At 44.0% G+C, this 11980-nt stretch overlaps 1 protein-coding gene across 3 annotated transcripts in view; it reads right to left on the reverse strand.

Annotated features, from left to right (window-relative positions):
• The window catches only part of tmem98 (transmembrane protein 98), a 61129-nt gene that overhangs the window by 38429 nt on the left and 10720 nt on the right, over window positions 1-11980 (reverse strand). For 2 of the 3 annotated variants that reach the window (XM_078223805.1, XM_078223804.1), the window contains exon 2: window positions 3529-3595. The gene's annotated coding sequence lies outside the window, so the exon portion shown is untranslated. Of the gene's footprint in view, window positions 1-3528; window positions 3596-3946; window positions 4003-11980 lie in introns of those variants that run through there. The other variant, XM_078223807.1, reaches the window with a different exon arrangement.

Below are 11980 nucleotides of genomic sequence, written 5' to 3' on the forward strand. Positions count from 1 at the left end.
ATAAAGAATGTTTTGTGGGGGGAAAGGAAGCATCGCAGATGGACTGGTGGCATCAGAATAAAGCTCGCCAATCACAGCTGTCTAATGGTCATGTTATATTGGAGTAAGCATTTGAAATCTGTATTGCCTGGTTGCCTTTATCACTGTGATCTCAAACCATTGCAAGATACTAAGGTTACATGTGGTTTCTAAATGACAGTAGGAGGAACTTGCACGGCAGAATAAGGCTTGATGGATGGATTGGCTACAACTTGCTGTTTTTCTGCATACCTACAGAGATCAGCAACTTCTGAAGGAAGCTGGTGACTGAGGTGCCTACCCCTCCCCACCGCCCACCACCCCCCCCCCCCCAGCTCTCCCCCTCCCCCCAACCCTCTCTCCTTTCCAGCCCGATGAAAGTGCAAATGTCACATTCCCACCCTCCCCTTCCCAGCAGCCTAAACATTGAGGCTGGGCGGTACAAGACCCCTAAGTGGTGATTCAGTGGTCACTTAAGGGCCTTAATAGTGTCAATGGCAGGTTTCCCTCCTGAGACCCTGCCTCCCATCAAGTGTGAAATTGAATCTGGGTTGTGGGCGGGTGGATTCTCGGGGGTGAATCCCATCCAATCAATTTTACAGTCCCCCGAGTTCTGCCCTTGGAAACATTTAGACTGGGATTTTCTGACCATGCCCACCTGCGGGATCTTCCAGTCCCGCCAAAATCAATGGACTGGCTCGTCGCATCCGCGACAGCAGGAACGGAAAATCCTGGCTTTCGTTTCCCTTCATTTAGTTTACTTTAACTCTTCACGACTTTAAACAGCTTTAGTTAAACCTCCTCTTAGCCTTCACCGTTCTAACGTCCATCTGATGCACATCAGCAGCTCAGAGTTATTTAGTAAGTGTGTGAATTTTCCATCTGGTTGCTAAATATCAGATTTTAGACAAGAATCTTTCCTCCGAAACATCCATCAGCTTTTCACTCTGAATTATCAGCATTTTGTGTCTTGATTTCAGGTTCCCTGTCCCCAGACTTTATTGTCAGTTGTGGAGTTGGACAAGTTTCCCTTGTGGTCTGTGGTTTGATGATAGGATTGTTTGAATGAATTTGCATATAAATGTGGTTTATTCTGCTGTTCCTACACTCCGTCCTGGCAATGTCAGCTATTGGTCAACAGTAGAAAGTGGGCAATATCAGATCAGCCACACACACATCCCCAGCTTCCCCTCCCCCTCTCCCCAGACATCTCCCTTGACGCAATGGTTTCAATCAGGAGAGATACAGGGCAGGATTCTCTGGCCGTTCATTTGCAGTGAACAGAAATTTGGCTGAGTTCTCTGCCAGCAGCGGGGGGCGTGAACAGCTGGAGAATTCCAGCCACAATATCACTCATTTCACATTCACGTCCAAAATTAATATTATTTCCGGAGTGGGGTCGGTGTGGTGATAGGCTTATAAATCAATAACCTCAAAATCATCCATCACTAATATTTCTGCCAAATATCAATCAATTTATAAAGTCTGTCAGCTGGACAGTTTTAGGAATTATGGAATAAGTCAGTGCCTTGTGTGATACAGGCCTGAAAATTCAGGATTGCAGCCAGCACTGCTGATTATGTACAGTTGGTCTCACAGTCCCCAGGCTCAGGAGTAGAAAAGCTCCAGTTTCTGATCACTCATCAGTACCTTGAGTTTCAGGGTGGTGGGAGAACACTTTCCCATCACCAACAGCCCTGCCAATGGAGTTTCCATGCCCATTGGGGGAACGAAGTAGAAATGGTCGAGAGCTTCAAGTTTCTCGGTGTCCAGATCGCCTGTCCTGGTTCCCCCCATGCCAACACTATAGTTAAGAAAGCCACCAATGCCACTACTTTCTCAGAAGACTTACTCTCACCAACTTTTACAGATGCACCATAGAAAGCATTCTTTCTGGTTGTATCACAGCTTGGTATGGCTCTTGCTCTGCCCAAGACCACACGAAACTACAAAGGGTCGTGAATGAAGCTCAGTCCATCACGCAAACCAGCCTCCCGTCCATTAACTCTGTCTACACTTCCCGCAATGTTGGAAAAGCAGCCAGCATAATCAAGGCCCCTACTCACCCCAGACATACTCTCTTCCACCTTCTTCTGTCGGGAAAAAGCTACAAAAGTCTGAGGTCATGTACCAATCAACTCAAGAACAGCTTCTTCGCTGCTGACATCAGACTTTTGAATGGACCTACCTTGTACTAAGTTGATCTTTCTCTACACCCTAGCTATGACTGTGACACTACATTCTGCACTCTCTCCTTCCATTCTCAATGAACGGTATGCTTTGTCTGTATAATGCACAAGAAACAATAATTTTCACTGTATATTAATACATGTGACAATAATAAATCAAATCAAATCAATAGGCCTATGGTTGGACTGGTGGTTCACTCCAAGGAAAATGGAAGAAATGATAATCCTAATATGTCCCTCCCCATTCCCCTCTCTCCCCATGCCCACCATCCCCCCCTCCTCCCCCAAGGACATGGCAGATAGGATAAAATCTTACACCTTGGTAGCAGAAGTGAAGAAGCAGAATATTTTTGAAAAGTGCAAAACTGGATATAAAGTTTTAAAATTTATTTATGCCAGGCAGCGGTGCAATGGGGTACTGCCAGGGACAGTGCCCAGGTGCCATGGGGCAGTGCTAGGGTGGTGCCATCTTTATATCCCCCTGAGTGCTGTATGTACCTGCGCGCCCTCAGCAAGTTTCCTTGGGCTGCTTCACGTTTTTAAGTACCTTTTGTAACCTCGCGAATGTGACGTCACGTTGGCAAGGCGGGGGGGGGAATTCTCAATGCGGAGGACAATATGGCGGGGAAGCCCACTAATCATATTAAAATGTATAAAAATGTATTGAAATGAGGCTCTTGCCCTTTCTGGGCAGGAACCTCATTACATCACTGGCGAGGGCCGGGGAAAGTTGGAAAACGAGATCTCACTGGCGGGAATCTCGCTTTCTAATTCTCACGAGATTTTGCAGCCACGTTACTATTTGTGCTCACGGTGAACGCGGGCACAAAATCACTCCCACGGTCATGAATCTTTGGAATTATAGAGGCTCTGTCATTGAGTGTATTCGAATCAGAGATTGACAGAGGTTTGGGCACTACACAAATTAAAAAATAGTGTGGAAAGATGAGTTGTGGTCGAAAAAATAAAGCATGATCTCATTGGTGGAGCAGGCTCGAAGGGTTGAATGGCCTATTCTTGCGGCTATTTCATAGAAACATAGAAACATAGAAAACTACAGCACAAAACAGGCCCTTCGGCCCCACAAGTTGTGCTGAACATATCCCTACCTTTTAGGCCTACCTATAACCCTCCATCCTATTAAGTCCCATGTACTCATCCAGGAGTCTCTTAAAAGACCCTATTGAGTTTGCCTCCACCACCACTGACGGCAGCCGATTCCAGTCGCCCACCACCCTCTTACATTAAAAACACAGAAATGCATCCAAAAGTATTCATCTCCCCCAATGGTTAAATATTGAAATACAGAACCTATACTTACCTAATCAGAAGCTAATTGTTCACCCGTTGGGTACTGTCCAGACGGCGGAACTATCCAGTTGACATCTCTGAAATATAAACCAGTAATTCCTCATATAAAATGTTATCTTGCATACTTCCCCATTCACTCTGTGAGTGTGTGCTCAAGATAAGTGTACAAAAACTCATTTTACAAAATTCGTTTGTAAACTTAGGAATAGTGGACTATAAGCCATAAAATTTCGTCACATATCGAGCAGTGTTGTTAATCTGTTGTGTTTAAACTGAGATCACTGCGACTATACAAAGGTCGGTTTTTAAACATGGCTTTTGTTACTGATTAGGATAATCATTTTGAACACAAGAACACATCGTATAGCTTGCTGCATGGCAGGAGGGGTAAGTGAGAAATGTTTTGTTCAAACTAAATGCCATTTTACCACTGATTTTATGATGGATTTTAGCTCAGGCCATCCTGTTCGGTTCCTCTGTCCTTCTCCATCTTAGCAAACACGCTGTTCTGCCATTTCATAAGCCTCACCACCGAAGTCAGGAATTGGAAGAGATCCACATTATTATCGAGGAGTTATTGTGTAAGCTCCTGCCTTACATCCCCTTCAACTATGACAAGCCTTTTAAGTGTGTCTTGGAAGTGCTCCAATGTAGAGACTCTGTCCTGCGTACACTGGAAGAATTTACCCTTTGAGAACCATTTCACGTTGTAGAAGGTTAGAGGTCTCCCTTCAAATGGATAATTGATAATGACCTGGGCTGCCAGCACTGAGGAATCTGCCCCAATTACAGTGTACACATATAAACAAAGCAGTCAGAAGCAAAAATCATTTTAAGGTAATTAACAAAAGAAGGTGAGTGGGGCGGGGGAAGATGAGACAGTTTTTAACGCAACAAATTGTTATGATAGTGGATGCCTGAATGGGGTGGTGGAAGTGGATTCAATAGTGACCTTTGAAGGGAAAATGGATATATACTTGTAAAGGTAACAAATTGTGGGATTAAAGGAGAAACAACAGGGGAATGGCACTAAGTGAAAGAGCTGGCAAAGACACAATGGGCCAAATGGCCTCCTTCCATGCTGTTCTATGCCTCTAATTTCTCAGCAGGCTAAGGAAATTCGGCATGTCTGCTACGACTCTCACCAGTTTTTACAGATGCAACATAGAGAAAGCACCCTTTCCAGATGTATCACAGCTTGGTATGACTCCTGCTCCGACCAGGACCGTAAGAAACTACAAAGGGTTGTGTACATAGCCCAGTCCATCGCGCAAACCAGCCTCCCATCCATTGACTCTGTCTACACTTCCCGCTGCCTCAGAAAAGCAGCCAGCATAATCAAGGACCCCATGCACCCCGGACATTCACTCTTCCACCATCTACCATCGGGAAAAAGATACAAAGTCTGAGATCCCATACCAACCGACTCAAGAACAGCTTCTTCCCTGCTACCATCAAACCTACCTTATATTAAGCTGATCTTTCTCTACATCCTAGCTATGACTATAACACTACATTCTGCAACCTCTCTTTTCCTTCTCTCCTATGTACTCTATGAACCAAATGTTTTGTTTGTATAGCGCGCAAGAAACAATACTTTTTATTGTATCCCAATACATATGACAATAATAAATCAAATCAAAATCAGTTCTATGATTCCATAATAAAATATAGAAATTTGGGATGACCTGACATTGTGAAAGGCAGTGTATGTCTTTTTAGAGCAGATCAGAGGGAAATACGAAACACACACAGAATTAATAGCGCATAAATATCTCGGAGAAACATTGAAAGGAGACATAACGCACCAAATTTCCAAGCTTTGCACAGCAATGAACTCAATAGAATGTTGAAACATGAACCTTAAACAATAGAACAGAAGCTAAAACAAGCAAAATACTGCAGATGCTGGAATCTGAAACAAGGGTCCGAATTCTCCACCAGTCCACGCCCCCACTCAGCCAAATCCCTGTACATTGCAGCAGAACTGGAGAACCCCAGCCGCGGGTGAGGTCAGAGAATCTGGCCCAAGAATGGAGGAAGCTGAAAAACTCAGCAGGTCTGTCAGCGTCTATCAGGAGAGAAACTCAGTTAAGAACTAAACTAAACTTGGGAGTATTGCTGAAAAATAGAGACACATTTTGTGGAAGCTTTTCATCTTGCACTCATCCTCGCAAGAGAAATCAACAAATGTATACTGTATGAGAAGAGACTGCTGACTGACTGGCAAGTGGACTGCCAATGTTTGGCAGTTAACTGTCAATCACCATCAACTACTGCATTCTCCATGGCATCCACTCAAAGTCCACTCCATCATGTCCTGATGAGTACAAGCTGAAAAGCTTCGACAATTCGCCTCTTATTTCAGCACTACTCAAGGTCTGTTCTACCAATCGACTCTTGAAAAGCCAAACTGTCCAGTAAATAGGGCTTCACCTTCAGTCCTGTGTGTAGTTCTGGTCACCGCGGAACTGGTGTGGTTACTGAGCCACTCTGCAGTGCCTCACACATATTGATCGAGACTAAAGCGCTCAACAGATTGCAGGAGCAGCTTCACAAACTCCAAAGGACATTTCATCAACCAAAGGGTTAAATTACGAGAGTTTGGGCTTTTACAATGAACTTTAGGACAGAAGAAAAGAAGTATCCAAGTACTCATCAGTCACTGTCAAACTTACAAAGCCCAATTTCTATTCCGTGCTACGTGTCTGTCTGAATAGCAACCCCTTTTCATTGCAGGAACATGTTAGAAAACAAATGCAGTGGAGTTGAGATGAACCCATAATTAATCCAAGAATACTTGTGAACCCGGCATTAAATTGTAATGTGCTGATCCCTCGCACTAACATTGCGCAGATATCTTGCACGAACCAGACAAAAATTCTTGGCAAGTTATTAAGGGGTTTATAAAGGTTCAGTCCAGTGAAAGATTTGGATTTTTTTACTAAATGTAATAAGGGATTCACAGTTCAGCTTTGTCCCTTTTTATTTATTTTCGTGAAGTTTTTAAACAGAGAGAAGGCAAAAGTTATCGTCTTCACAAACTCAATACCCTTTGTTATATTGATATACTATTCATAAAGACTTGGGAACTAATTGTTCCGTGAATATGCAGCCTGGGACGTGACAGTTCCTGCCGATTGCCGAGTAACATTGTGTCAGCCTGTCAGTCCACCCGCCACATGGAGAACAGCACGAAATACACTCGGGGAAGATCCAGCTAAAGTGTGATTATCTCTAACTTATGGGGAGGAATGGTGGCAAAGAAATAATGCACTCGTCTAGCAATTCACAGACTCCAGCTAAGTCTCTGGCAGTTGTACGAATTTAAATCCAATTAATAAAATTTGCAATTGAAAGTTAGTCTCAGTAATTTGATTTGATTTCTTTTGTCTTATTTGTATACAGTGAAAAGTATTGTTTCTTGCGCTATACAAAGCATACTGTCCATAGAGAAGGAAAGGAGAGGGTGAAGAATGTAGTGTTACAGTCATAGCTAGGGTGGAGAGAATGTTGACCATCGGTTGTTGCAAAAGCCCATCTGGTTCACTGATGGTCTTTTGGGATGGAAATCTGCCATCCTTACCTGATCTGGCTTAGAATTAAGTGGAGAGGAGTGTTATAGTAAGCATCTTCTTATTTTGACTGTATATACTGATGCCCTTAGTGGGTATGAGCAAACGCAAGTGTCATCATCGGTAGTGTGGGCTTTCGCGGGTTTAATCTTACCACGAGGAACCTGCCTCCAGTTCTGAGTCCATGCTGCACTGTATTCAATATTTTTATAAGAGTGAATATACAACATGTTTGACTACCTTTTTGTGGCCTAATTACCATACTCTCCAAGTCACTCACCATCCTGACTTGGAACTATATCGCCGTTCCTTCACTGTCACTGCGTCAAAATCCTGGAACTCCCTTCCTAACAGCACTGTGGCTGTGCCTACACCTCGTGGACTGCAGCGGTTCAAGAAAGCAGCTCACCATCGCCTTCTCAACGTACGCCGGCCTTGCCGGCAACACTAACCTCACTTGAGTGAATCTATAAGATGTTTCCCTGCTCTTATATTCTTGATTTTACGTACGGCTACTTGACCATCTGCTGCCAGCAGTGATTTGTAGCCATACACTCTGAGGTCCTTCTGTTCTTCTACAGTTTTCAGAAGCCGACCATTTATTGCGCATTCCCTTGTCTTGTTTATCCTCCGGAATTAGAGTCATAAAGTCATAGAGGTTTACAGCATGGAAACAGGCCCTTCGGCCCAACTTGTCCATGCCGCCCTTTTTTTTTACCACTAAGCTAGTCCCAATTGCCCACATTTGGCCCATATCCCTTTATACTCATCTTACACAGGTAACTGTCCTACCCATGTAACTGTCTTATCCATGTAATTGCATGAGCTCATTGCTCTCTGAGTGGAATTCTACATTCCACTTTCTGCCCATCTGATCAGCACATTGACATCTTCCTGTAGCTTTCCTCCTCAACAATTAACCAAATGACTATTTTACGGACCATCTCCAAACTTCTTAATCATACCCCTTACAATTCAGTCCAAATCATTGCTTCATATCACAAACAGAAAGGTATTTACAGAAATAAATCCATTACAACCTCTTTTGAGGTTAAGACAGGAGTTAAACAAGATTGTGTCCTCTCCCCAACTCTTTTGTTCGATCTTCCTTGCTGCCATGCTCTGTCTGATTAGAGGCAATATCCCTAGCGGAGTGCAGCTTATTTATTGAATAGATGGTGAACTATTTAGAAGCCAAATCAGATATCCTGTTAAAAACCAAGACCACCCCAGTCTCAGTCATCGAGCTCCAATGCACTGATGATGCTGCAGTAAGTGTTCTGTTAGAAACTGTTTAGTGAGGTGAGTGAGAAGACGGGATTTACACTCAACATTCAGAAGACCAAAGTCTTCCATCAGCAAGCTCCAAGTATACACATCCCTGCCCCATTGATTAGGATTCATGATGTGTGCCTGGACAATATGGAACACTTCCAGCATCTTGGAAATGGTCATTTCCAGAAGGCTGACATTGACGAAGATGTCCAGCAATGTCTGAAATCTGCTGCTGCAGCCTTTGGCCACCTGAGGAAGTGAGTGTTTGAAGATCACAGCGTCAACATTGACACCAAACTCATGGTCTACCATGTAGTCATGACCCTTCCTTACGTATGGAGTTAGAACATGGATAACATACATGGAGGCACCACGAGGCACTGGAATCATACCGTCAATGGAGGCAGTGGGTGGCACGGAGGCAGTGGGCGACACGGGGGCACAGTGGTTAGCACTGCTGCCTCACAGCGCAAGGGACCCGGGTTCAATTCCAGCCTTGGGTGACTGTCTGTGTGGAGTTTGCACATTCTTCCCTGCATGGGTTTCCTCCGAGTGCTCTGGTTTCCTCCCACAGTCCAAAGATGTGCAGGTTAGGCTGATTAGCCATGCCGAATTGCTCCTTAGTCAAGGGGACTCACAAGGTAAATAAATGGGGTTACAGGGATAGGGCCTGGGGAGGATTGTTGTTGGTGCAGACTCGATGGGATGAATGGCCTCCTTCCACACTGTAGGGATTCTATGATTAGGTCGGATGGAAAGACACACCAAAATAAGTGCTGTCTGACAAGTATTAAGACTATAATCTTCCAACATCAGCTTCATTGGGTTGATCCTATAGTTCCAATGTTGGATACCAGGCTCCAGAAGCTGGTTTTCTACTCCACGCTCAGTCAGGGCAAGACGCACCAGAGGAGGACAGAACAAGCATTGCAAGGATGTGCTGAAAACCAACATGAAGAAAAGTAACATTGACATCAACTCCTGGACGACCATCACCTTGGATTGAACCAGATGACAGAGAGTCTGTGGGACAGATCCCAGCATTCTGAGACCCAAAAATAATAAAACAATGAGGAAAAATGGAAGTGGCTAAAACAACACTCCGTGTTCTGAACTGATAATATACAGCCTGACATCCTGTATGACAAGAAATGCCTTACATGCTAAAATGTCTGCAGATCCTCATTCAGTTCCATCAGCCATCTTTGAACTCATGGAAGACAATCAGGATACAAGTGCCAGGCAATGGCCATCTCTAACAAAAAAGGATCTAATTATTCCTTCTTGACATTCAATGGCATTACCAATTCTAAACCACCCACAAACAACATCCTGGGGATTACCATTAACCAGAAACTGAACTGGACTAACCATATAATTACTATGGCTATGAGAGCAGGTCAAAGGCTAGGAATCCTGGGGTGAGTAACTCACCCACTGACTCCACAAAGCATGTCCCCATCTAAAAGGCACAAGTCAGGGGTGTAATGAAATATTTGCCACTTGCCTGAATGGTTACAGCTCCAACAACACTCAAGAAACTTGACAGCCTGCTTGATTGGTACCACATCCACAAACTGTCAATCCCTTCACCACCGGCAAACAGTGGCAGCAGTGTGTACCATCTACAAGATGCACGGCAGGAACTCACCAATGTTCCTGAGGCAGCACCTTCCAAACCCACGACCACTGGAAGGACAAGAGCAGCAGATACCTGGGGAACACCAGCATCTTGAGGTTCCCCTCCAAGTCACTCACCATCCTGACTTGGAAATATGTCGCCGTTCCTTCCGTCATTGGGTCAAAATCCAAGCATTCTTCCCTAACAGCACTTTGGATGTACCTACATCTCAGGGACAGCTACATTTTCAGGAGGCAGCCCACTGCCACCTTTTGAAGGGCAACAAGGAATAGGCAATAAATGGTAGACCCCCCACCAGTGGCCCCCATATCCCATAAATTAATTTTTTTTAAATCAGCCTCGTTTGCAGGGATAGTCTATAATTTAAGTCAAATTCATTGCTTGATACCACAATCAACGGAGTCCCATTGGAGCCTTCCAGTTAACCACTGTCAACTTTAACCCCTGCCAATTGCCCAACATGTCATTTTCCCTCAGACCCCCTGAGCTTTTAATTCACTGATCAGTTCAGCATGTGGACCATTGTCAAAATCCTTGCTGAAATCTGTGTTGACCATATCAATGTGCTATCCTCATCAATTCTCCTTGTTACTTCCTCAACAAATTAAATCATGTTACTCAGACACAATCTTCACTTGGCAAATCCATGTTTATTGTCCTTGATTAATCCGTGTCTCTGTAAATGATGGATTTACATATCCCTCAGAATTTTGTCCAATAATTTGCCTACTATCATGGATAGGTTGAGTGGCCTGTAATTAAAAGCAAAATTTTGCGGATGCTGGAATCTGAAACAAAAACAGAAAATGCTGGAAAATCTCAGCAGGTCTGAGAGCATCTGTGGGGAGAGAATAGAGCTAATGTTTTGAGTCACGATGACCTTTTATTGGCCAGTTCTGACAAAGGGTCATCTAGACTTGCAACGTTGGCTCTATTCTCTCCCCACAGATGCTGTCAGACCTGCTGAGATTTTCCAGCATTTTCTGTTTTTGTGGCCTATAATTACTTGAGCTATTCCTTCCTCTCCTTTTAAACAATGGTACATCTCCAATCCTCCAGCGGCATTCCAGTAGTTAGAGAAGATTGGAAAATAATGGTCATATCCTCTGTTATTTCTTCCCTTGTTTCTCTTATCAGCCGGGGATGCATTTCATTTCGTGCCTCACTATATTTGTCCCGTGCAGTATTTCATTGCCCTTCTCGTTAACTACAATGTCTGCTTCATCCCTCTCTTTGGTGAAAACCGGTACAAAGCATCCATTAATAACCACCTTGTGCCTCCAAACACACTTCTGCTCTTTAATTGACACTACTCTTTCCTCAGTTACTGTACCTCACTTGTTCCTTATGCAGTTATAAAACATCTTTGGATCTTCCTCGATTTCTCTGACCAATGTATTTCCGAGTTAGTGTTGTGGCATTTTTCCTGGCAGGGCAGACGGGTCCATGGTTTTATCGGAAAGGCGGCACCTCAGACAGTGCGGCAGTCCCTCAGACCATTGGGACCAGACTATTGTTCTCTAGGGACATTGAGGGGTTTTAATGTGGGGAAGCAGCAGAGGCACCATGTTGGGTCTGAGGATTTCAAATCCAAACATTTCCTGAGTGGTTAGAGACAGGTAACTGTGGAGGAGTTGAAATAGAGAAACTGCTAAATACTAATTCAGTGCTGCAAAAAGTAATCAGCAAGCCGACAGGGGTGTTTATGGCTGGTCGCGACACAACAGTGAGGAAGGGATGTTTCATGTGGACAAGGCTTTGCTCACATCCCATCTGGACCAATCTGGCGGACAGTATTCAGTTTCAGGCTCAGAAATTCGGAAAGGCAGTGGGGCGGTTACAGTGAAAAGTAAAAACGTACGTTTTTATTCTTTTTAGTTTGAAACAGATGATGGGTGATTTAATTAAGGAGTTGACAATAATTAAGGGATTCATTGTGGTCAGTATAAAGACCCAACTGATTGTTGTGG

Source organism: Mustelus asterias, chromosome 11 (genome assembly GCF_964213995.1).
Source record: "Mustelus asterias chromosome 11, sMusAst1.hap1.1, whole genome shotgun sequence".
NCBI lineage: Eukaryota > Metazoa > Chordata > Chondrichthyes > Carcharhiniformes > Triakidae > Mustelus > Mustelus asterias.